The sequence below is a fragment of the Camelus ferus genome, chromosome 2, assembly GCF_009834535.1.
Source record: "Camelus ferus isolate YT-003-E chromosome 2, BCGSAC_Cfer_1.0, whole genome shotgun sequence".
Lineage (NCBI taxonomy): Eukaryota > Metazoa > Chordata > Mammalia > Artiodactyla > Camelidae > Camelus > Camelus ferus.
This window is the reverse complement of record NC_045697.1, coordinates 61,277,446-61,301,199: the sequence shown is the minus strand read 5'-3', so window position 1 is coordinate 61,301,199 and position 23,754 is coordinate 61,277,446. Positions and strand designations below refer to the sequence as shown.

Sequence of the window (23,754 nt, the reverse complement as noted above, 5' to 3'; positions counted from 1 at the left end):
TGCTTAAGGTAGTTGTAGGGTTTTTTCATCCCCCATTTTAATCAAATGATTGGCTAAATATGTATGCTAATATTTTTGGCTATGAGACATCTACTGTGAGACATCAAGTCAGGTTTCTTAGCATCAAAGAAATGAATTCATCATTATTCATCACATTCCTCACATTCTAACAACATTTAGGTTTTGTGGTTGTCACAGGAACCATTATTTTCCAAGAAAAAAGTGGCATCCAATTATAGGAGATAAGATTTTGCTTCGGGGTTAAAGTAAATAGGAAAGTCATTAGACGGAGGTGGGACTCGAATTGGAATGAGGTGAAATAAGGCAACAGTGGTGGAGTGTGGGGAGTGGAGGCCAAGACAGTTGAAGAGAAGATTAAGGGATAAGAAAACCAAGAGGCTGTAACTAGAAAAGCAGCTCCAACCATCTACCAGATCCAAGGAGTCTTACTGAGAAATAATAAGTGATTCATCTGTAGAATGGAGACAGGCAGTGTCAGCTTTTGATGCCATGTCCAAGTGTTTGTGATTTACTTCTTTGTGTGGAGTTATTAAATAATTCTGAATAGCAGTTATAGCAAAAAAGATAACATAATTAAAGCCATATTTTATGTGGAATGAATTCATTAGATAGATAGAAGGGACAGGAAGATGGAAGATGTGACAACTATTAAGATTATTATAAACAAATCTTTGAATTATTTTGAATTATTTGACCCCAACTCTGTAACTCTCTGTAATTACTTACTAATATAAAAGAATATTAAAATTTTGTCCTAAATTGAGTAACTATCCTTTTACTGTTTTATTCATTGCAATTACTCTGAATTTTCTAGCCTTTCAGTTGAAATCATTTTAATTATATTACATCATATATATGTAAAACACACAAACACCACACTCACACACACATATATAATTTATTATTTTATAAGACAAACACAGTGATATATTTTGAATGGTTTGTTCTGACTTGTCTGTCACTGCAGTAGTCTCCAGAATAGTCTGACAGTGTTAGATCAGACTTGATTCACTCAATTCTACCGTATGAGTTGCTTGACCTTGATGTATTTTGTAATGCTATTTCTATCTACTCCTCAATTTCTCTGACTTATATGTCTCCATGTAACCTCAGTGTTATCTCTCCTTGGTTTATTTCATAAATCCTTCTCTTCCTGTCACCTGTCTAATACTATCTCAGTATACCATCTAATAGAGGATGCCCATTAATAGCAGTAGTAAACTCTAAACTGCAGTCAATTATATGATAGGGATTTTTATCTAGGCTTTTGTTCCTCCTAAAATAAGTGTTTTTTGTGTCCCTCCTGAACAGGCTTTGTCAGAAATGAACAGCATATAAATATTTGATTTATTACATTTTTATCCACAGCACCAAAATTGAAATGCTGTACCTAAAACACCATTTTTTCCCTAGAACACCATTTTTCATCAGGGTGGTAAATGTTCAGCCAGTCTGCTTGAATTCTTCTTCATGAACCTAACTAGAACTAGAATTTATATGACCAAAAGCAAAAAACACCTACAAGCAATTATGATGGTTACTATTTTGCTTGGATGAATGCATTTCTGTTCTCGTTACGAAAAGACAAATATGAAAGGAAATAAGAAAAGAATTTAAATCTATTTATAATCTGCAAACATCATTTTGAGCATTACTGTCAACTTTGTCACCCAGAAAAATTTAACAGAACTGACCATAAATATCACCATTTGACAGAAAGAGTTTCCTATCCCCTCTCTTCCCTGATCTGTCCTTTATGAATTTATGTACAATGCACCCTCTCATACCCCTTGATTACTGTGAAGAGCTTGCTAGGGATCTTTTATCTGAATTCTGTATTTTAGAGGTAGAGGAATGTATAGCAGAAAAACAGATATCATCACTCTATTGTAGTTGGCTGAGAGAATAGGTGTACACGAGCCATAAAATAGGCAATGGGTAAAAGACAATTTACTCATTTAACAATTATTGAGCACTTACTCTAGACTGCGTAGCTTACCGAGGTTAAATCTGATTTCACAACACTTGCACTTTTTTTTTCAGTTATACATGAACATGCATATATTCATTGTCACATTTTGTTTTCGCTACCACAAGATCTTGTATATATTTCCCTGTGCTACACTGTATAATCTTGTTTATCTACTCTGCACATGGCTGTCAGTATCTACAAATTTTGAACTCCCAGTCTGTCCCTTCCCACCCCCTTCCCCCTTGGAAACACTTGCACTTTTGATTCTCCACTTACTTTACTGAACAATTCTTCGATTTCTTTGCTGGTTTCTCCTCTTCTCCTTGAACTCTTGATGTTGGCATCTTCAAGTTCTCAGGCTTTGGCTCCCTATTCTTATCTGTCCATACTCTTTCTCTTCATGATGCACCACCCAGTGTCATGACTGAAGACTATTTGCACACTAGTGACTGCCACAGTTGTATCTCTAACCCTCGAACACTTTCCTAAATTCTATACTCATATGTCCAACCACCTACTCAATATCTCCATTTGGAATCTATAAGACACCATGAATCAATATGTCCAAAATTGAACTCTTGGCTTCCCAAAAGTCTCTTTACCTATGGCCTTCTCATTTCAGTTGAGGACACTGCACCTTTTTAGTTACTCAGGCCAAAATGTTTGGAACATTCTTTGACTCTTCTCTATTTCTATAGCTCTGCATCCAATCTGTTAAGAAACTATGTTAGCTTTACTTTCAGAGTATATCCAAAGTCAGATTTCTTCTCAACACTATTCATACCTGAAGCACAGTTAACAGTTTTTATTTGCAGCAAGAATTATCTTGTTAGAACAGGGACCAGATCAAGTTATTCAGTTCTAAACACTACAGAAGATTTCCATTTTACTCAATGTATGGCTAAAGTCCTTTTGATGGCCCACAAGGTTCCAAGTGATCCAACTCCCTCTTATCTTTATCACCTCATTCCCTTTTGCTTTTCTCTTGCTCACACTTCTCCGGTTATATCCCTTTCCCTGCTTTTCCTCATTCTAGCCAGGACATTCCTGCCACAGGACATTTGCACTAGCTCTTCATTTTGCCTGGAGTGATCATCACAAAAATCCACATGGAAAAATCACTCACTTCTTTTAGTCTTTGTTTAGATGTTATCACCTAAATGATTCCACCCTATTCAGCAACTCTACTAAATGGTTAATGCACTCGTCTTTTCTATTTTTATGGCATTTATAAACATCTAAGATAATTCATTCATATATTTGTGTTGTCTATTACAGTTTGTTTTTCTTTCTGAAATGTACTCCCTGTGAGGGCAAGGACTTTAATATTTTTTTCTTCCACTGATTATATACTGGACATCTAAAATAATCTCTTGTATGTACTAGATTTCATTTAGTCTGAAGTGTACATTTTAAAACTTTTAAAATATCTTTATAAACAGGATGTAATTTACTATTGATAGCAGATCATAGATCAATTGAATAGATTATTTTTCTTATATGTGCATAAAATAATATAGTATAATTTACCATTGATGACTTGCTAGATTTAATGAAATACAGAGGTAGGCAGTTAGTGAACATTTGTTAAAATGACCAAGAAAAAATAAAGCACAGTTTTACAAATTAGCTAAGTAGAAAGACCTGAAAAGAGATATTTATAATAGCACACTGCACAAGCTATATAAAGATCATATTTTTTTCTGTGCCAAATCAGCATTGCATTTTTCTTAACACTTTGTACAGTTGTCCCCAAATGAAAGAACTGTTTCTAAAAATAAAACAAAATATTATAAAAGCTTCACAGTCAAACAGTTTGCAACAAATGATGGGTTTAAACGCACAAATAAAAGTTTAAAATAAATATCTATTCACATGCGTGTGTATATGCATGTGCACAGACTCATGTCCGTTTTTGTGCTGGCATGACCTGCCCCTCCCCCCATGTACCCTCCCCCACTTTCCCTTCACTCTTTAAGGTCGTATTTTAATACAGAAAAGGAATTTACTCTTATTAGTCTTATTGCTGAAGAGTCAGAAGGGGAGGTAGAGAAAGTTGTTGCCAGTATCACTAGAAAGGCAAGAAGTTTTGTTAATACTAGGGTAGAAAATGGTAGAGATAAGAACATAGTTTGGAAAGTGCCCTATGGTGATAATTAGGTAGAACCATCTACAATTTATAATTATTAAACTATAGGAATTTTAATTAGCGTTCTTCTTGAATATTGTTTTAAGCCTATTACAGTAAACCTTTGCCCTATTTGTGCTTATATATATGAAATTCAAGTTTATTTAGATTTATATGTAGGTGTTTTTTTCTTGTTTGTGGAAGTTTTAGTCTGATATTTGGGAAATGTGATTTCACCCCTTTTGGGAATAATTTGCAAACAATTCATAGAAGTCTGTGCCCCTGTATTTCTACAGAATGTCCATAATATCTGGAAACAGTTAATATATTTGCTTTTTTTACAAGTTGAAGTTCTTGATAACATTATGTATATTTTTCTAAATTTCCTTACTTTAAAACATTCTCTGGAGATGTTTTCAAAGGAATTTTTAAAAGGTTAAAGCAGGGATGTTATGGTAAACTCAGATCACAAAAGTGCAATTTCAAGTTTATTATGAGGGTGAAGGGGAGAGACAAGGGATAATAGACAGTTAAGCTCTGCCTTGGCATCAAACTGACCATGAACAGCTTACCTTGTTATGATGCACTGCTGGAAGGCGCTTTTGCATTTGCTTGTTTGTTTGTTTTCTTTTGGTGGGGTGAGAAATGAATTTGAGGAACATCTTCTCTATAGATGAAATTAACTAACTAGATTATCAATTAAATATCAAGCAAAATATTGGTTTATTTGGTGCTTTGGGACTGTAAGATAGGAACATTGGAATGATGATATATAAACATAATATCAGAAATATATTGAAAATTTGAACAAAAGAACTGAACACAAAACAAATACACATTAATAGTTTTTGGCTTAGCATATTATCCATAGCAAAGAGACATTACAGCATCTCATAAAAATGAAGAAGGGAGACATGAGAAATATTGAAATTGGAGGGATGAATATTTATGGTATTGTATCTATAAACTCAATTTAGTCTTATTTAGCTCTAATTAATTTATATCATTATGTGAATAAAAATGTATAACTTCAAACTATCTTCTGAAGAGGAGGATGAAAGTTCAAAAAATCAAATAATTATTCTGGAAAGTCTACATACTTAGCAATATAGGGGCTTGATTAATTTATTCATTTCTTTCATTAAAACTTACGGAGCAATTCCTGTATTGTAACAACAGGACCATGTGCTGAGTTAACTATGAAGAATACCTTTTAGTGAGAGTTCTCTTAGACCATAGTCTACTTAAATCGAGGCCATTTTATTTTTGCTACTGTTTACCATTTGAGCCCTACCATCTAGCACAGTATTTGATGTCTTGCATTTATCCTTGATTTCTCTTCTTTCACATCCCACAGCCAACTCCTCAGCACATCCTGTCACCATAAGCTCCACACCCAACTTCCTCAGCACATCCTGTCACCATAAGCTCCACACCCAACTACCTCCTCTTTTCACTTGGTCCAAGGAATTTCGTTTCTAACAAGACTACCATGATGGCCTCTTAATGGTTTTCCTGCTTCCACTTCTAACACACACACCCAAAAGTCTATTCTCCATAGAGCAGTCAGTGTGATCGTTTTAAATTTAAACCATATAATTAGAAGTATCAGGACTAGGTCTAGAATTCAGGCCTCCTATCTTCTTTCATTTTTCCATGAAACTAAGATGCTTCATTTTTAATTTGAACTTACATATTAATGATGATCCAATCACAGTCATCATTTAAACATATATTTTTATGAAAGAAAATTACTTTCCTTTGTATTATTAAATTCTAACGAAGTACATAGTCTGGGTACTAGTATGCCGGACTAGCTACTCTAAAAAAGATGCGTGGGCTTGGTTGAATCTCTCATTTTTCCAGTACTTTCTGTACAAACCAACAGATCTCCTAAGCTGCCTAAATGGGACAACTAATATAAATGTTCACTGCTCCAAAATTTCTATTCCCCCTCTTTACCTTCTTGGGTTTATTATATTCATTCTTTTCATTTCTCAAGCCATTACTCTGTTAATAAGTTAGAATGGCACCACTGTACTTTGTACATGTTAATCTGGAATTAGTTTCTTACCTCAACCAATCTCATTTTATCCAGCTTCTCACTGACTCAAGTTTTAGATCTCCGTATCGTTCTTCACAAATGTTACATTTATTATCACATTCTTCTTCTACATTCCAAGGTACCTGAAGAGGTGTTTTAAATCAGTATCTGTTTGAAGTGAGTGTGCTTGGAATTTTTAGCATCATGTTGGCAAGAGGTTCTTTGCTTGCTAGAGAAATCTGGAAATACAAATCTTAGATGCACTTAAACCTCCCAAAAGACCCCACAGATAATATTAAGGTAATACTAGTACTTAGGAGACTCAATTAGAGAAAATAAATTACTCTTTATTCTTATTTAATAAAAGACAATGACATTTATAAAACTGTTTTACATTAACTCAACAAATATTTAATAATCTCCTATTACATGGAGTATTACAGTAAATATATTAGACAAAAATCCTTATGTTTAAAGTTTAATAGAAAATGAGGAACAATTAAAAATAAGATGTGAGGTATTCAGTAGGTAATAATTGCTTTGAGGAGCATTAGAGAGGAAAAGTGTGATGGAGGGTTTGGAGGGCTGTGTCCAAGTATAAATCAGTGGATGTCTCACGGAGAAGATGACAGTAAGTAAAGGCTTAGGGAGGAAAGTGAGTGAGCCATGGAACTATCCTTGGGAGAACATTCCAGAGGGACGCACCAATGCAAAGACTGAAAATAGTATTGGGTACAATATTTCATTAATCATAAATTTGACTCTGCCGAACTTCCTGATATAAAGTTTAAAATTATTGGTCTCAGAAGCATATTTTGATCATTTTCTCCAGCAGTTGACTGTTATAGGCTGAATTATGTTCCCCCAGAATCCATATGTTGAAGGCCTACCCTCAGTACCTCAGAATATTTGGAGATAAGTATGGGGTAATTAATATTAAATGAGATTATGAGGGTGGGCCCTAATTTAATAGGACCAATGTCTTTATGAGAAGACAGTAGGACACAGACACACACAGAGGGAAGACCACATGAAGACAGAGGGAGAAGACAGACATCTACAGCCAAGGAGAGAGGCCTTTGAAGAAACAAGTCTGCAGACACCTTCACCGCTGACTTCTAAGCCTCTAGAAGTGTGAGAAAATAAATTTCTGTTTAAGTCACCCAGGCTGTGGTACGTTATTGTGGCAACCCTAAAAAACTGATACATTGATATGTTAAGTATCCTAATTGTTATCCTAATTAACAAATTTGAAAACCTAAGATGTATCTTTACTAGATACTGTTGTAGGACACCAAGGAAGTTAGAACACTTTCCTGAAAATCTGTTAGTGCTGTGGCTTAGATATGGGGGATACAGAAGCCAGAGAAAGAACAAATCCTTGCACAGTTATCTTTTATTATATTTTCTGTTCTGAACATGTTAGTCTGGATTAATAAGAATAAGAGGTATTTTTGAAATCTTATGAGAGCAGACCTCCGTTATACAAAGTGCAGCTGTGGAAATATTAATTATCCTACAGTATTGGGTTATATTACCAAATCAAGCCAGTGAGAAAATCAAGGTATTGGAAACATACTTCCATCAGATCTTGTAAGAGAGTCCAAATTGTTTTAAAAGCCTTGCTTATAAAGGCATACTTGGCAGGCACCCTGTGCAGTGATGAATATGCTTACATCTTCAGGAGGACATGACAGCCAGCAGGAGTGTTGGATAGCCTGCAATTTGTGAAGAGGTAATTTTTTTTTTTTTACAAACCTTATAACCCATGAAGTAAACCATGCACAGGTAACCCGCCTGTTCTCCAGGCTTCTTTTGATTAACTTCATGAGAGAGCAAAGATTTATGCAGGGAAGAAGTTTCTGCATTCACCTGTTGTGGTGCTCCTTTCAGAATATGACAAATGGCATCATCTGATTTCAGAAGGGAGTGACAGGACCGTGTTGCAGTCAAAACCATTACAGGGGTGCATTTGCAGATTCCAGCTGCTTGTTCTTCCAGGAGGCCCACACTGAGCAGAAATAGACCTACTCTTACTTTCACTTATCTTTGTCAGCAATATGTTCTGTAGAAAGAAAATCCCAACAAATTTCTGTTATTTCCAATTTGTGCCAAGAGTTTTCAGGAATCTCGAGATGAACCTAGTTGAGTTCAGCATTGCATCCTCACCCACACTGGTTCTTCAGTCTAAAATAACCTAGGAAAGATGAGCAGGAGAGAGCTCTGAGAGCCTGAACTGTAGAGCTCATCCTCGATATCCATTCCTTTTGTTGTTAATGTATCTAAAAATTAGTATGATAATAGTAGTTGTCCTTTTTTTGAGGTTTGCTTTTAATTTTGCCCATTAATTTACATTTATTATCTCACTGGATGCTCAAAATACTTCTCTGAATTAAGGCTTATCATACCCTTACTACAGAAATGAAGAAATTGATGTACAGAAAAGCTAAGTAATTTGTCCAATGTTACATAGCTAAAGAGTTGATGGAAAATTTGAACCCAGACAGCTTGATTCCAAAGCTTGTTTTCTTAGCTCCCTTGCCAAATACTTCTTAAACAGCTTTTATGAAATGAATGCCTAGTACATTTAAGTATCTGTTTCTTCTTTAGAAATTAAAGGCAGAACTGATACATTTCCCAGCCTGGTTCTAAAGAAATAGTTACATGCCAGTAAGGTTTGAAAGGATGACTCTGTGTTCTGATACATGTACTTGATGATTTCCTCCCCACACCCCCTCACCGCTCCTCGCCCTTCTCCACTTGTGCCACGCAGAAGAACTGATCTATGTGGATCACGGTCAAGGGTTCTCTGCCTCAGGCTTCCAGTGGGTTTAGCCACTGGGGAGCTCAGGCAATAGGTTGGAAGAGCAGAATGAGGTGGGAATCACTATTACTTTCACTCCCTCCCTGTGGTGCAGCCAGGATCCAGTTGAGTCCATTGACTAAAGATTTCAACTCCTTGAGACAGTTTTTCCAGAGAGACTTCTCTGCTCTGAATGGTGGTAACCCTTTCCCTCCTCAGGCCATTGGGATTCTCCCCGTGTGGAATCGTTCTGTCCCTCATGGTCTCGCTGCAGGGCTCCCAGTCTTGTATGTTATTCCTTTACAGAGCTCTCTTTGAATTATTATAATTTGTATATACCAAATAGTGACCTTGATTAATACAATTTAAAAAATTGTGTGGACTAATATGGAATATTGAGCTTCTTACTTTTTCAAAACCAGTCACTGCATTGAGCCTGCTTGCTTATACTCTCCAGACATTACCTGAAACTCTCCTCAAATCTCTCTTGCTGTCTACCTTTCAGTTACTAAATATCAAGTCAGGGTCCAAATGAATCTCACCAGTAAAGGGTGATCTAAGGATAAACAAAACAAACAAAATCTCATAATGGGCTACAGTTGTGGATACTGTCCTCTCTCTATATATGCGTATATAAAATAAAGCATATCCCAGCTGTACAAAATTCATTAGTGATGATTCATTAAAATAGGCCTGAGTATTTTTTTTAACTATACTTAGTTTCTTAATATATTTGTTTCTTAAAATTTCTTGTTTTGAAACAAAACAACATTGCAGAAACATTTTTTTTAAAGAAATTAGTTAGAATTCTTCCAGAACACTGAAACATTGACCAACTGTGAATTATGATTATAATCATCATCATGTTCAAGCAGTATTGATTGAGGCCTCTGTGTGTGCACAATAAACTGGCTTACACATTGCAGCCCGAAAGATACATGTCCCTACACAGGAGGCTGTTTTGTGTATGCCCTGCTCTAGTCTCAGCCGTATTCCCACTTTAGCATTTCTGGACTCTGTATCAGTGCTATTTCTATGTAGATAATTCTGGCATATTACTATTGTTACATTAATTCTTCTGACATGAATTCTGCCCTCTTCATTTTGAAATCTTTAGTATCAGTCAGGGACTGAATCTGACTATCTTATTAATTAATTGGAACATCCATCTTTTGGGGCTAACATCATGGGATTTTTTTTTCTTTGTGCCCATTACTTCAACTTGTTCAATGACCATGATCAAATTTCCAAGCAGTGCCAACAACCTTGCTAATGTGGGTCTGTTCTTGTATTCAAAGAGGAGGGTGAGGGCAAGTTGGTAGAAGAATACTAACCCATCACCATCACTAGAGAGAAATCCAAAATGCATATATTCTGATTGCGTTTAATTATATCACTTTTGTACTCAGATAACAACAAATTGATAACAACTGCAATTTCAGATTTGTTGTTTCAAGATGGAATCAGTTTGTTACCTCGGATTGCTTAAATTTTATCTCACTCATATGTATCCACTTATGTAAAACATTAAAGAACTTCATACGTCCTGAAGATAAAGAGTTACCAGATACCAGGTTATATGAGAAGAGAAGGTAAAGCTAAATAAAAGGGGCAGTAAAGCTTAGCAGTTTCAGGCACTAATCACAGAATAATCTACTGCTTTTATAGTAGAAACCAGTTTGACTCTTGAACTCACAGCATTTTCTCCAATAGCAGTAGAACTGGGGCCTTGGCCCCATCCCTGAGAGAACGCAGTTTTCTATTATTCTCTTTAGCTTCAACAAAAATGATCTTTATGCTGTGATTTTTTTTCTTGTTGAAACATTTTATGACCAGCTTACATTGCCTCACTTTTGTACTAGTCCCCTTTGAGAATAATAATGGGGGAAAAAAGCTTGAAGTAGTCATTTTTTCTGTTATTTTGCTCTGTTAATATGTGGATTGATTTGAGAAAAAAATAAGAATTGCTTAGACAACTCTAATGGTTGCTATCACTTCAGAATAGACTGTTGGCTATTGATTAAATTAGAATGCTATGCATGAACACAGCTGTGATCTGATTTCAAGTTGCAGAGTTCTGGTTTTGTTTTGGTAGACTGTAAGTGACTTACAGTAGTTGTTTACTTGAAAATAAAAGCCAAGTCTTTGTCAAGTTTTTTTTTTTTGTATGTTTACATACAGTAAACAACAAAACACAATCGTTTTCCATATAAAAGTAATAGTACATACTTAGAGCAATGTGAATTATACTCACTTTGGTGACAGTTGATATGTTTAATAATATCAAATAGTTTCTTAATGCCTAGAAGAAGGAAAGGTGTCAAACTATGAATTGTGCCAGCCAAAGGACAGTGATCAATGAGTAACTTATATTGTGTATACTGTGTCGTTTTTTCCTAACTACTGTTTTTCTAAATACATTTCTAAGTAATACTTTTCTCAAAAACTTAAATCGATTAGGTACTAACTCAAAAAACAACCAAAAAATGTCATCTCATGTAAAAGGAAGAAAAAAAGTTTAAAAGGTCAGTAATATCACACATAATCAAATCTCAGGACCACATAAGAAATATATTATGGCATTCTCCATTTAACATGCAGGAAGAGAATTAATGTATGATATTAAAATAAGCGTATTTTAATTTAAAATGTTGTTAAAATTGTAACTATATTTTAGCTGTGCTTTAATTTAACTCCACTACTTAAAAATCTTTAAATAGTGATAATATTTAAGGACAAGTGAAAGATGCATGATGTTTGCCCGGAATTATAAACTCTTGAATTAACTAGAGTAAAATTAATAAATAAGTGTTGTAATTTGAGATAATTCTATCAATACAAAGAGGTGAAGAATAATATGATAAAGGGGTGGAATGTCTGATTGCTGAAGTCCATCCTTTAAATTCTAACAACCTCCTGTGCTGTGACAAGCAAGGAATAGAACTACTTTGTCTTACTGAGAGATTACAGAATGTTTACTTTGATTGGTTGGATATGAAAAAGGGAAGAAAGCCATTGGACTGGGTAAGAGATCTGGCTCTTCTATTATATGGTTGTATGATCTCGATAAATTATTTCACCTCTGTGAATCTTACTTTCTGCATCCAGCAGTGTTGAATAATGATTAAGATTACTTATTCTTGGAATTGATTTGCTGAGGTGAAAACTGTAGCCCACCATCGTATGTGTGACATTGGGCAAGATTCCTGATGTCTCTGTTTCCTCCTTTTCACAGTGCAGACCATTGTCTCAGCTCATAGGGTTGTTATGAAAATTAAGTAAGTAAATACATTTAGAATAGTAGAATAGTGCCTTGCCCATTGTAAATTCTTAGTAAATGTTAGCTTTAACATGTTATGGTGTTTTCATGAATTCATTGAATTTTAAAATTTCATTTTGAATGACATACTGCATTTATTCAAGATCTGAATATAATGAGAACAGTGGCTTTTTAGACTCAGCCCCCTTGTTCATGTGAAATTTATATTGATGAATATTTGCCAAAGTGTAAGGAAGAGAATGGTCCATTTATGGTATAATGCATTTCATTCAATTCAGATGAAGGCAGTCAGGCATGTGAGGTTGTCAACACTCTTCCTTCCTTCCGACGTATCTGGTATCCATTTACAAGATTGGCTCAGCAGCAGAAATTTGGTAAGGAGCTGAGAGAAGGAGGTTCTTCTAGTACTCAAAGCAAAGAGAAAAGGAAGTTACTTATGGTGTTATTGATATGGTATCTGGTTTTTCTCTTGGTTTTAGGGATTGGCTCTTAATTCTCTAAAAGGATTTCACATAAAAGCAGTTTTAAAGATGGTTTTTGAGAGATCAGGGACATATGTAGCAGATGGTAATGTGCAAGTTACAGTTGGGGTTGTGTAATATTGTTCTCATCACTATAAGGGATTCTTTAAGAAACACAGCAGGGACTTTTAAAAAAATTAATTCTAGTAAAATACACATAACATAAAGTTAACCAAATTAACCACTCTTAAGTATATATGGTTCAGAGGTGTGAAGTACATTCACACTGTTGTGCAAACTATCTCCAGAATTATTTTCATCTTGCAGAACTGAAACTCTATACCCATTAAACAACTCCCCATTCACTCCTCTCACCAGCCCCTTGCAACCACCATTCTGTATTCTGTCTCTATAAATTTGACTACACTAGGTATCTCATATAAATGGAATTATACAGGATTTGTCTTTTTGTAACTGGCTTATTTCATTACCATAATACCCTCAAAGTTCATCCATGTTGTCTTATTTGTCCAAATTTCCTTCCTTTTTAAGGTTGAGTATCATTCCATTGCACGTATATACCACATTTTGTGTATCAATTATTTATTGATTGACACTTGGGTTGCTTCCACTTTGGGGCCACTGTGTATAATGCTGCTATAAACATGGGTGTACAAATATCTCTTGGAGACTCTGCCTTTGATTCTTTTGAGTATATACCTAGAAGTAAATTTGCTGCGACATATAGTAATTCTATTTTCACTGTGGCTGCACCATTTTACATTCGTGTTAACAGTGCACAAGAGTTCCAATTTATTCATATTCTTGCTAATACTTGTCATTTATTTACTTCTTTATAGGAGACATCCCATTGAGTGTGAACATAACAGGGCCTTAAATTTCTTTCTTTTGCTCTAGATTATAAACTCCTCAAAGCAAGTATCATAAGTGTCTCATTTACTGCTATATCCCCTGTGCTTCACGTCCTGTCCGGAACTCAATACAGATTCAACAAACATGTGTTAAATATAAGTATATAAGAGCACAGCATAGTTTTGGTACCTTGAGTGCTCTGCAACTCTGTGATATGCCAGAGAGCAGCATCTCAGGCGAGGTGATTTCCCCACAAGCTCAGGAAGCAGACCAGAGATGACCTTCCTCTCTGGAGAGATTCAAGGGCATCAAACAAGACAGCCGCTGAGGAGAAATATAGGCAGATAGAGATTTCTGTAGGAATACAGGTATTACATGAGTATTTCTGAGACACTCCATGGGGCTTTCTAGAGTTACTTAGCAATATGTTAGATTTAGGAAAGTAAAACTGGAGAAGAATAAGGATGCTGACTCCTCACAACTAGGATAAGTCAACTAAATTCACATGTTACAAGTTAAGTGATGATAATTTGATTTTAATTCCAGTTATACTGAGCTCAAAATGGACCAAACTTTCTCCACTTATGAGTTAGTATTTATAAGTGTTATGTTTATGTTTGTAAATAAATTGATAGTGACCCTATTTCAGGAATTGCTAACAGTAATTAATTGTGAAGAATTGATAATGTACAAAACTAGTTAGCTTTAGTTGGCTTCAAAATGAGCTTGATCTAACAATGCCTTCACTGGATGATATTTTTCTCTGTAAAAAAAGATTTCCTTAAAACACAGATGATTATAGATGCTAGTTAACAGTTGACATGTTATGAAAGAATGTACATAAGTCATATGATTACCTACTTTGCTGTGGCCTATGATCACTGAATCACTGTATGAAATAGCTCATACTTAGAGCTAATTGAATTAAAACATAGGAAGAATTTGCTAATTTGCAATTGAAGTAGGGTCAATAATAATAGAAGATCCAGAGAAAGGTGAAATTATAAAGTAAGTAGAGACTAAGTTTTTATAAGAAACCAAGCCAGTGGGAGACAGCAATTAGATGTGTATGGAGATTGAGAGACAAATGGAGAAGAGAGAGGAGAGAGTAGCCTGTCTCTAGAGCTGTCTCACTTTGTTAATAGATTTCCTATTCCAGTCCATTATACAGGCATTATTAAAATCATCCCACTTTTTCTTGAGGTAGCTTGAGTTACCATCCTTTGAAATCAGTCTTAGAAAATAATTATGTCCTTTGGTTAAACCTTGTCCCAAATCTGCTTTTATGTGCTGAGAGCAGTTTCATTGTCCACTAAGCTTTAGTATGTAAATTGGCTCAATATAATGGAGGTTCAGGCAGTAAAGTTTTGCTCATCACATTATTATTTACTATCTTATATTATAAGTCACCTGCTTTGGTTATGGAAGCTTAATACCAGAATGAAGTACCACTGCCATTTATTGAGTACATTTTATTCAGTAGGTATGCAGCTAGGTACTTAAGATTTAGACCTCAAAAATTTAACTCTATGACATAGGTAACAATATCCTATTTTAAATATGAAGAAATTAAAGCCCAGAATGTTTAAGGATTGTTTCAGAGTCACAGTCAGGTCGTCTCAACTCCAGAAACAATGGCATTAGAATGAGAGAGGATGAGTCCAGTTTTTGTGTCAAAAAGCATAAATCTTATCACAGTTCCACAAAGATAAGGTATTTTTGAAAATATAAACCAGTACATTTTGCTGTAGTGTTCCCTATTATAATTATTTTGACTTAAAATATAATTACAAGATTTCTCTTATCCTTATTCTCTTAACTCATCTCCATTTGTCATGCAAGTCTTAACTGAAGTAATTTAGAAACTGCGACCAGGATGATCTTTTTAAAAACATTAACTGAAATAAAATGATCCCTTTACTTAAAACTCTTTGATAGCTATTCATTTTACTCAAACTAACCTAGCAAAATTCCTAATATGGCTAATGGCTTCAATGTGATCTGGCCTTGCCTTTTTTTTTTAATTTGTCTTGTAAGCCTGTGGGTCTCAAACTTTCCCTGCACCTGGAACATTAGTTTGAACTTTTTTAATTTAAACTCAGCCTTCCCTGTGATTCTTCCATTTTCCCAGAGTTGGAGAAAATGTATCTGAGGTGGATACTCAATGCTTTTTCTCAAGTTGTGCCCATTCTCCCCATTTCTGCACATTTCCAAAAAGCAGCTGTGTTATACTAAAAAGCTTGGCATTCCCAATACAGATTGTTTTGGACCGAGATGGACACATAATAAAGAAAAGTCCTTCACTGGGACTTTGAAAGTGGGGTCAAAAAAAATTAAATCTTAGACTTACTTTTCCAGGATGAAAAAAGAAATCAAAGCAGAAACTGTTGGTGGCAGAAAAAAAAACAAAACAAAACATTTTTTTCTTAAGTGAATTAGAAAGTACAGAAATTTCATCTGTGGGAAGACACATGTAAATCAGACTACAGTGATACTACATGGGAGCCTTCCATGGCCGTGCCCCTCCTCTCCCACCAGACACTTCCTGGGTTTCCTCCAGTGCCTCTTGCAATCAGTAGTTCTGGCGCCTGAGTCACAGCTGCACGCCTGACCTTATACTTCACAAGGCACCACTGTATTCTAATCATAAATATATTGGAAGCCCTATTAAGCTGTCTGCACTTCACAGACTCACTGGATTAACCAACATTCTCCATTCCCTTAGAAAAACATGTGGACCTCTCATTGCAATTGTGGTTGAGTGCTCACTCTACTAGGCCCCTGTCCAGGACCTCACCACCCCTGATCCTCCTTCTTGACTTCAGTGCTTAACTAGAGTCAGCCTTGTTTGTTTCCTACTACGCCAGTTGATTGTCACTAAGCTGAATTATTAAACTCAAATGCCTATTACAGAAGCCAATGGACTATGAGTGCAAAAATAAAAACACTATCTTTGTCATGAAATCTAAATTGAAGGTCTTTGGAAAGACTCAAGAAAGAGAGAAAAAAATATTTGAGGAAAGTGCTGTGGAATTGGATGTGGGCAAGTCAACTCTGAAAGATTGGGATACGCATTTTTTTTTTTAAAGCATTCTACTCATATTTTTCCTCTGTTCTTGATACAGTTTGAGATATTGTAAACTGATGTTAAATTTTGGGTGTTGTTTATTCAAGATAGGTGATTCTAAACACCAGTCAAATCTGCATTGATAAAAAGCTTTGGCCCTATGTCAAAAGTTTAGCAAACAAATAACACACTTTCAAAGTTAAGTCAAAATAAAATATTTAAGGTAAGAATGTGTCACTTTTTTGGTCCACAACTTACAGTGGTATTAATTAATTTACCAATTACCCAATCTTCTGGATTTGGATAATAGCACTTTTATTTCCCTCCTATTGCTAAAGTTGAAATAGAGTTTGTTATTAGGTTCCCCCTACCATTTCTTATGCAATTTCTTCTGGATTATTTGGCATTTTATCATCATGAGGAAGCCAAGGTGAGGCAGAAAACATTGTACTGGGAGGAGGAGGGTTCAGAGGCAGGGGCAGCTAGAATTCAATAATAAGATATTAAATTTAGCTAGGTGAGATTTGTTTGTTTTCTTGCAAAGAGTGAATTCACCATTACTTTACATAAGGGATATAAACCGGTTTTATGGTGTTTCTGTTTATTTTATTTACTTCTATATTTATATTCACTTTTTGCTAAAAGGATTTGAAGTGGCCCATTGTAAAAACATAATTCACTAAGACTGAACCATTAACTGAGAATTGTTCCTACCGAGCATGTATTGCACTCCAATTCTATGTTGTATTTGAAAATGTCCTTGCATTTTAAAAATTAGAGTTGTAAATGGTTTGAAAAAAATGTCAGCTCTACAAAACTGCATATGTCTTTTCCTTCCTTTCCTCTCTGGCTAACCTTCTGACATTGTAGTAATTGGAAAGAAAAGAAACTTTATATATAGTATGTGTTGCAGACTTACATAAAGCCATATAAAAAAGTATTTGTAATCACTTTTTTTCATCAGATGGTATGTATGAATTGATTTTGTTTAGAGGTGTACACATAAGTATGCATGTATATTCAGTTATGAAGAGGAAAGTGGTATTTTTGAAGGTGACTGTGTTATAGAGGTTTTGTTTTTTAGGTATGGCTAGAACATCTAAAAAATTAAATTTGGGGCTTGCTTACTTACTGATTTTATAATTTCAATCTGAAACTTCATCACTGTTTTTTTTTTTGCCACCTTACACCAGAGACTATGCCAGTCAAATAGCTGTAACTCTTTTTGTTCCATTTTCTGCAATAGTTTCCAGGCTATAAAAAGTCTACCAGATTGCTTATGGGTCTAATTTACTGACTCAATAAATCTGCCCCATAACTTGATTGACAACAGTGAGTTCACTAATTTCTAGCAGAAATTTTAGACAAAAGTGTCAGCTCAGGACTCCTCTTCTTGGGTGAGGGCACAATGATGCCCCCTATACATACTTTGACCTGGCTCCACCAGTGATGATCTTGCCACGTCACTTGGTGTCCAATAGACCCAAAGGACATTGATCTGATATTTGTAATCATTAAAGATCTCCAAGCCTCACTGTAGAAGAAAGAAAAGTATTGGAATTTTGAAGTTATTTTAGCTCTGTATTCTATGTCTTTTTTGGTCCTCAGAAATATACTTAGATTTGACTGGCTTCAAAGTATATGTAGATTGGATTGATCAAAATAAAGAGAGCTGGTTTCAATTTTTATTTTTTAACATCCAGTGTGACAGATGCGGGATTTTTATAAGAGGTTCAAACACAAAGAAGCAAATATCTATTTTAGCTAATAAAATAGCCATTAAAGAAAGTTGAAGAGGTTCATTACAGTTCTGATCTGCTCATTCCATTAAAGAAATTATTAAAGATTGCTTCGGGATGTGGCCAAAGTAATGAAGTACTCTTAATAAATGTCATTCTTACAACTAATGGCTTCTGAGTAGCCGTTTTAAGTTTTAAACCTTTTAAACATTTTTTTGAATATTTATGATTTGGGGAAAGAAACTCTACTTATTTAGTATGTATCCCCTTGTATATCTCTATGAATGCATGTTTATATGTGTGTGTATGTATACAGGGCACTTCAACTGTAATCTGGGGATTCAGGTTGATTCTAATTCCATCAGTGTGCACTTGAAATTGGAACAAATAGATGTTACTAAAATGTGCCCAACTTCACACTTCTAGCTGTCTTCTTTTACATATTTAATTTAGTTCTTTCCAAATCTCCACAAAAAAGAAGGTCACAGCCAAATATAAGATATGCGAATTTCATGAGGGCAGGGACTCATGAATATTTTGTTTGCCCCCAATTCCAAGAAAGGTGCCTGGAACATAGTTTAAGAATTACAAGTGCAGGCTACAGAATAATATTGCCTGAAGGGGACTCTAGCACTGTCACTTACTTGCTATGTAATGGTGGGTACATTGCTTAACTTGTTCATGCCTCAGTTTCCTGAAATGTAGAATGGATCTGATATCCGCTGCTATCCTTGTATCTAGGCTGTATCTATTCCTAGTGTGCATGATGACTTCAATTCCAGCAAGATTTTGTATACTCCACTAACTGGATCATGAACTCAACTGAAACTAATTTTTAGTTTTCTCCTATCAATTAATAGCCCATTTGAAAATTTCCCTTTGAAATCCCGCAGATTCTTTTATTGAATAGTTAAATAACTGATCTGCTAATCTCATATAGAGTGGGTTTTGTGTTAACCTCTTTCTTCCACTTTATATGTCCTCATGGTAGTATACAAATTGTTGGAACTCTTAAGCTATATATTGTGCGTATGGTGTGTGTGTGTGTGTGTGTGTTTGTGTGTGTATGTGTGTGTGTGTGTGTTGTATGTTAGTAGAAAGAGTAACTGTACTTATTGGTATGGTATAACAATACTCCCCCTTTTTTTACAGATCAGTGTGGGCATCTGCCTGCTCAGATAATAGAACACATCAGTGCTTTAAATTGACATGACATTACACTAGCCAACTCACATGATTCACATTTTTCTTGGAAAAAAAAAAGAAACAAAAATCATGCTTTAATAGAAAAAGCATGCATATTGTTGTCTGGTTTAAAAATATAAGAATTATTTTGTTCTCTCTTTTAATTTCGCAATATTCTCCATCTTCCTATAAGTGGAATGTTTCTCAGAGGGATTGAGTCTAAATTTTGTACTACAGGATGAAGAGATTAACCATGTAAAGGGATAAGAGAGAAGAGAGAAATACATGACTACATGGTTTCTCAGGGATAAGGTGAAATCTGCTAAATTGCAGTGAGGCCAACTGATTATGGTTTCACTAGTTGCTGAGAGTCCTGGGGATGAGATGGCAGTTGTCTGCTTAGGAGTGATAATAGCTCCATCACATTGTTGGCAATATCAAAGGCTGCTGAGAGTTCACCAAAGTTAGGGACTAAAAAGGATGCATTAGATTTGACTTTAAAGAGATCACTGGAGCTACGCAGTCAAGTGGTATGAATGATGTTCTACTATCCAGTCTATTATCTGAGCCTGATGGCAGAGGAGTAAGGAATAGACCTTTGCAATTCAAACAGTGGTTTATGGCTCAATGGCATCAGCCCTCGCAAAGAGCTTGTTAGAAATGCAGAATTTCAGGCATCCCCTCACAACTGCTGCATCAGAATATGCATTTTAACAAGATATCCAGGTGATTGCTAAGCAAATTAAAGTTTGAGAAGCACTGGTGTAGACACCAATTTTGAGAGCGTTGGTTATGAAAGAAAGGACAAAATAAGACAGTGGGTCTAAGGAAGAGATATAATTCATAAATTTTGTTATTGTTGTTAGTATTATTGAACAGACTGAACACATGAAAAATGATGATAGGCAAGATTGAAAGTACAGATTACATCTAATGTCAACTATGAGCAAAATAGATATTATTTTCAGCATATAGATTTGGAAAAGGAGTCTCAGAGAGGTTCAGATACTCTGTCAGGTATAAAATGACATAATGAATCATTTTTTAAATGTGTCTCTCTGTCTCCAGATGCTTATGCTCATTGTTATGGTTAAGGCTGATTCTTAATGAGAAGAAACATACTGAATTAAGCAAAGGATGAAAGTCATAATTGTTAACTTCGGTACTATTATTGATGGTATCAAATGATATAGACATTGCTTAATTTACTCATTTCCCACTTTCTCACAAAGCAAGTCAACCTGACTAATAAAATAATCAGTGGAAAACTTCAGAAGATGTATTTTGTGAAATGGTGGGATCATGACATATATAGTTGCTATTATAGTTGCTGTTATTTTGGGAGGCTAAATATTATTAAAAAAAAAACTTGAATCAAATATAATTTCATATAAACAAACTCAGTCTCCTACCTGGTAGTCCATGAGTATTGTGGTGTTCAGCCCAGATAATCTTCACAGTATTGAGATACCCCCATCTTTGAGCTACCCAGCTAACTCTTCTCCAGGAATTGTCCTTAGCTCAATGGATTTTTTGTCCTCTCCTTGGGCAGCTCACTCCCAATGACTATAAAGATTTAAACACCTAGCCCTCTTGTTTCAATTTGCTCTTCCTGGAGAGCATCTGAGCTCCCAAATGCTATGTGGGATCAGCTGAGTCCTCTGTTGCAGCTGCATTATATTTCAATTCAGTGATGTGCTGGGGCCAGTTCCAAGTGTCTGCTGGGAGGCAGTTTTGTGCATCCTTCCCGATTTTGCATTCAGTGAATTTATGTTGATAGCTTTAAATAATTAAATACACCATGAAAATCAGCTAATGCTACAAATCAAGGATTTTTTTTTTCCAGAGAACTTGTTAAACTGATGCCAGCATACCACAGGTTCAAGTTCTACTTCTGCTTAAGCATGCATTCCTTACTTCTCTACATTTGTCATTCTAAAGTGGACTCCTCAGTAAACTCGCTGCATGCACCTCCTTTGTAGCATCTGTTCAGAGGGAATGCACCTGAGACAATGGCATGTTTGCAAAAGTCACTTATTTTCAACACTTTACAGTAGGGTTTGGCAAACAATGATCAAAGGACCTATTCTTGTAAATAAAATTTATTGGAACAGTGTCACCTATTTATATGAATCAATGACTACTTTCATGACAGAATGGCAGAGATGTATATGACTCACAAAACCCAAAATATTTAATATCTGGCCCTTTACAGAAAATGTTTGCTGACCTCTGAGCTACTGGATAACTTTTCTATCTCTCGAAGACAATTTAAGCTTAAAGTGTCCAAAACCAATCTCACTATCCTTCCTCTCCTCCATTTCCTGTACTATTCCCATACCTGTATATTTCTTCTATGTTTTCCATGTTATACTCCATCCAGTTTTCCAAGAAACAATTGAACCCATGTTTTCCCCTCCATCCTTATTGCATTAACATTCAAAATCTTGTATACTATTTTGTGCCACCTTTTATCAGTCCTCTTTGTAAGCAGTCTCTTCCCCTGTTAGTTTTCTCTCTCTGCTCACCTGAGAACTTTTCTAAAACACAGATTTTATCATACAAGTTTTAGGCTTAAAACCTCCATTCAGTCACCATTAATCGAATCAATAGCAAACCCTTTAACTTGATATATGTGTTCTTTTTTTACATGACTCTCCTGCTTTTCCAGTTTCACCTGTCAAGTCTCCTTCAAATAAGGTCTCTACTTTATCACCACTGATGGTCTTTTATAAACCAGCAAAGCTCATTGTTCTTCTATGTCTGTGTAAATAGATTCAGCTGTCTATTAAGGTTGCACTCTTTCTGATTCATAAAATCCTATTTATCTCTCAAGATCCAGCTCAAATATTCCTTCTAACTTTAAAGCTTCCATTGCTCCATCTAACAGAATTAGTTGCTCTTTCCTTGGCATTCACAAAACATGTTGTACTTATCTCTACTTTGTACCACGTTGTGTTTCAGTATTTGATTTTATATACAGTAGAACCAGCACTGTTTGCACATCTGTCTCTCTCCAGCCAGTGACTGAGTTCTCAGATCACAGACAATATTTTGTTATTCCTTTTTATCTTCCCCAGAATCTAGCACAATGCTTGCGGTTTCATTGGTTCTTAATGAATTCTGCCTGTATGAATAAATAAATAAAAACGCATCCTTAGGAATGCACTGAGATTTGTCTTAGAGGGGGTTTAAGCTTATCAAATAGTAGAAAGTAGTATACACTAGGTTATAAGACATTATCAAGTTTCAGAATTCTGAAAAAGACTACTGCTTTCTGAGTAACATATTTTAATTTGAGGGTTTGAGTTTTGATGAAGAAAGGCCACATGCAATGTCTGGGACTAGAGAAAATTTTTCAATTTCTTAGGAAAGGTATTTCATCATTTTGCCTTGTAGTTTCCTCTGGGCTTGAAGCAGACAATAAGCATTGAAATTCCTATCCTTGACATTTTTGCATGCCCTTACACAATGGTTATGGGAGATTAAATAAATTACACAAATGGTATTTTATCAACTTTTCCCTCTTAAAATCATATCCTGAGATAGAGTTCCAAAAGTTCATGTTTCCTGATTTCTCAGCTGCTATAAAGTTGGACATAGCTCTTTAATTCAAAGGATTAAATTGGCTTTAACTGAAAGAGGAGAGCTTGGTTTTCTTTCACAAATTGCCATGGGAACATGAGTGCTGCAAAGCTATTATACCTCTCATCTGAAGCATTTCAGATAATTTGGAATATCTCTAACAATGACATTCGAAACCTCCCAAGCATGATCATCCAGGATATGAAAGTTAGAAGACCAGGCTATTTTATAACTTAGTACTGTTTCAGATATTCCAGTGGCACCAATTTAATAAATCAGAACTTCATCTGGAATAGTATTTGAATCAGTGATATTTTATAAAAGTCTAATTAGCACAGAATATGTGTGGCTAACACGTAGCAGGCCCAAACACAAGACAGCGGAACTCTAGGAAAAAGAAGATAAATCATTAAAGCTGTAACAGATGAAATTGACCCAGTGGTTTTTCCTATGATTATGTAAACATTAAAAACAAGTTTTGGAAAAGAAGCCCATTGAAAATAAGGTTTTACAGCTTTCAGAAATGTGAAATTTTACGCTTTGACATATTACTAACTTGCAGTGCCATCTAATATAATCAGCAAGAGAACTGAAAT

General features: G+C 35.2%; 1 long non-coding RNA gene across 1 annotated transcript; it reads left to right on the top strand.

Annotated features, from left to right (window-relative positions):
* Positions 1 to 1,165: 1,165 nt before the first annotated feature.
* LOC116657457 lies at positions 1,166 to 23,553 on the top strand. Its single transcript, XR_004312539.1, has 4 exons — positions 1,166 to 1,176; positions 4,046 to 4,051; positions 15,801 to 15,807; positions 23,223 to 23,553. It is a non-coding gene; the product is annotated as an uncharacterized LOC116657457 (long non-coding RNA).
* The last annotated feature ends 201 nt before the right edge of the window (positions 23,554 to 23,754 follow it).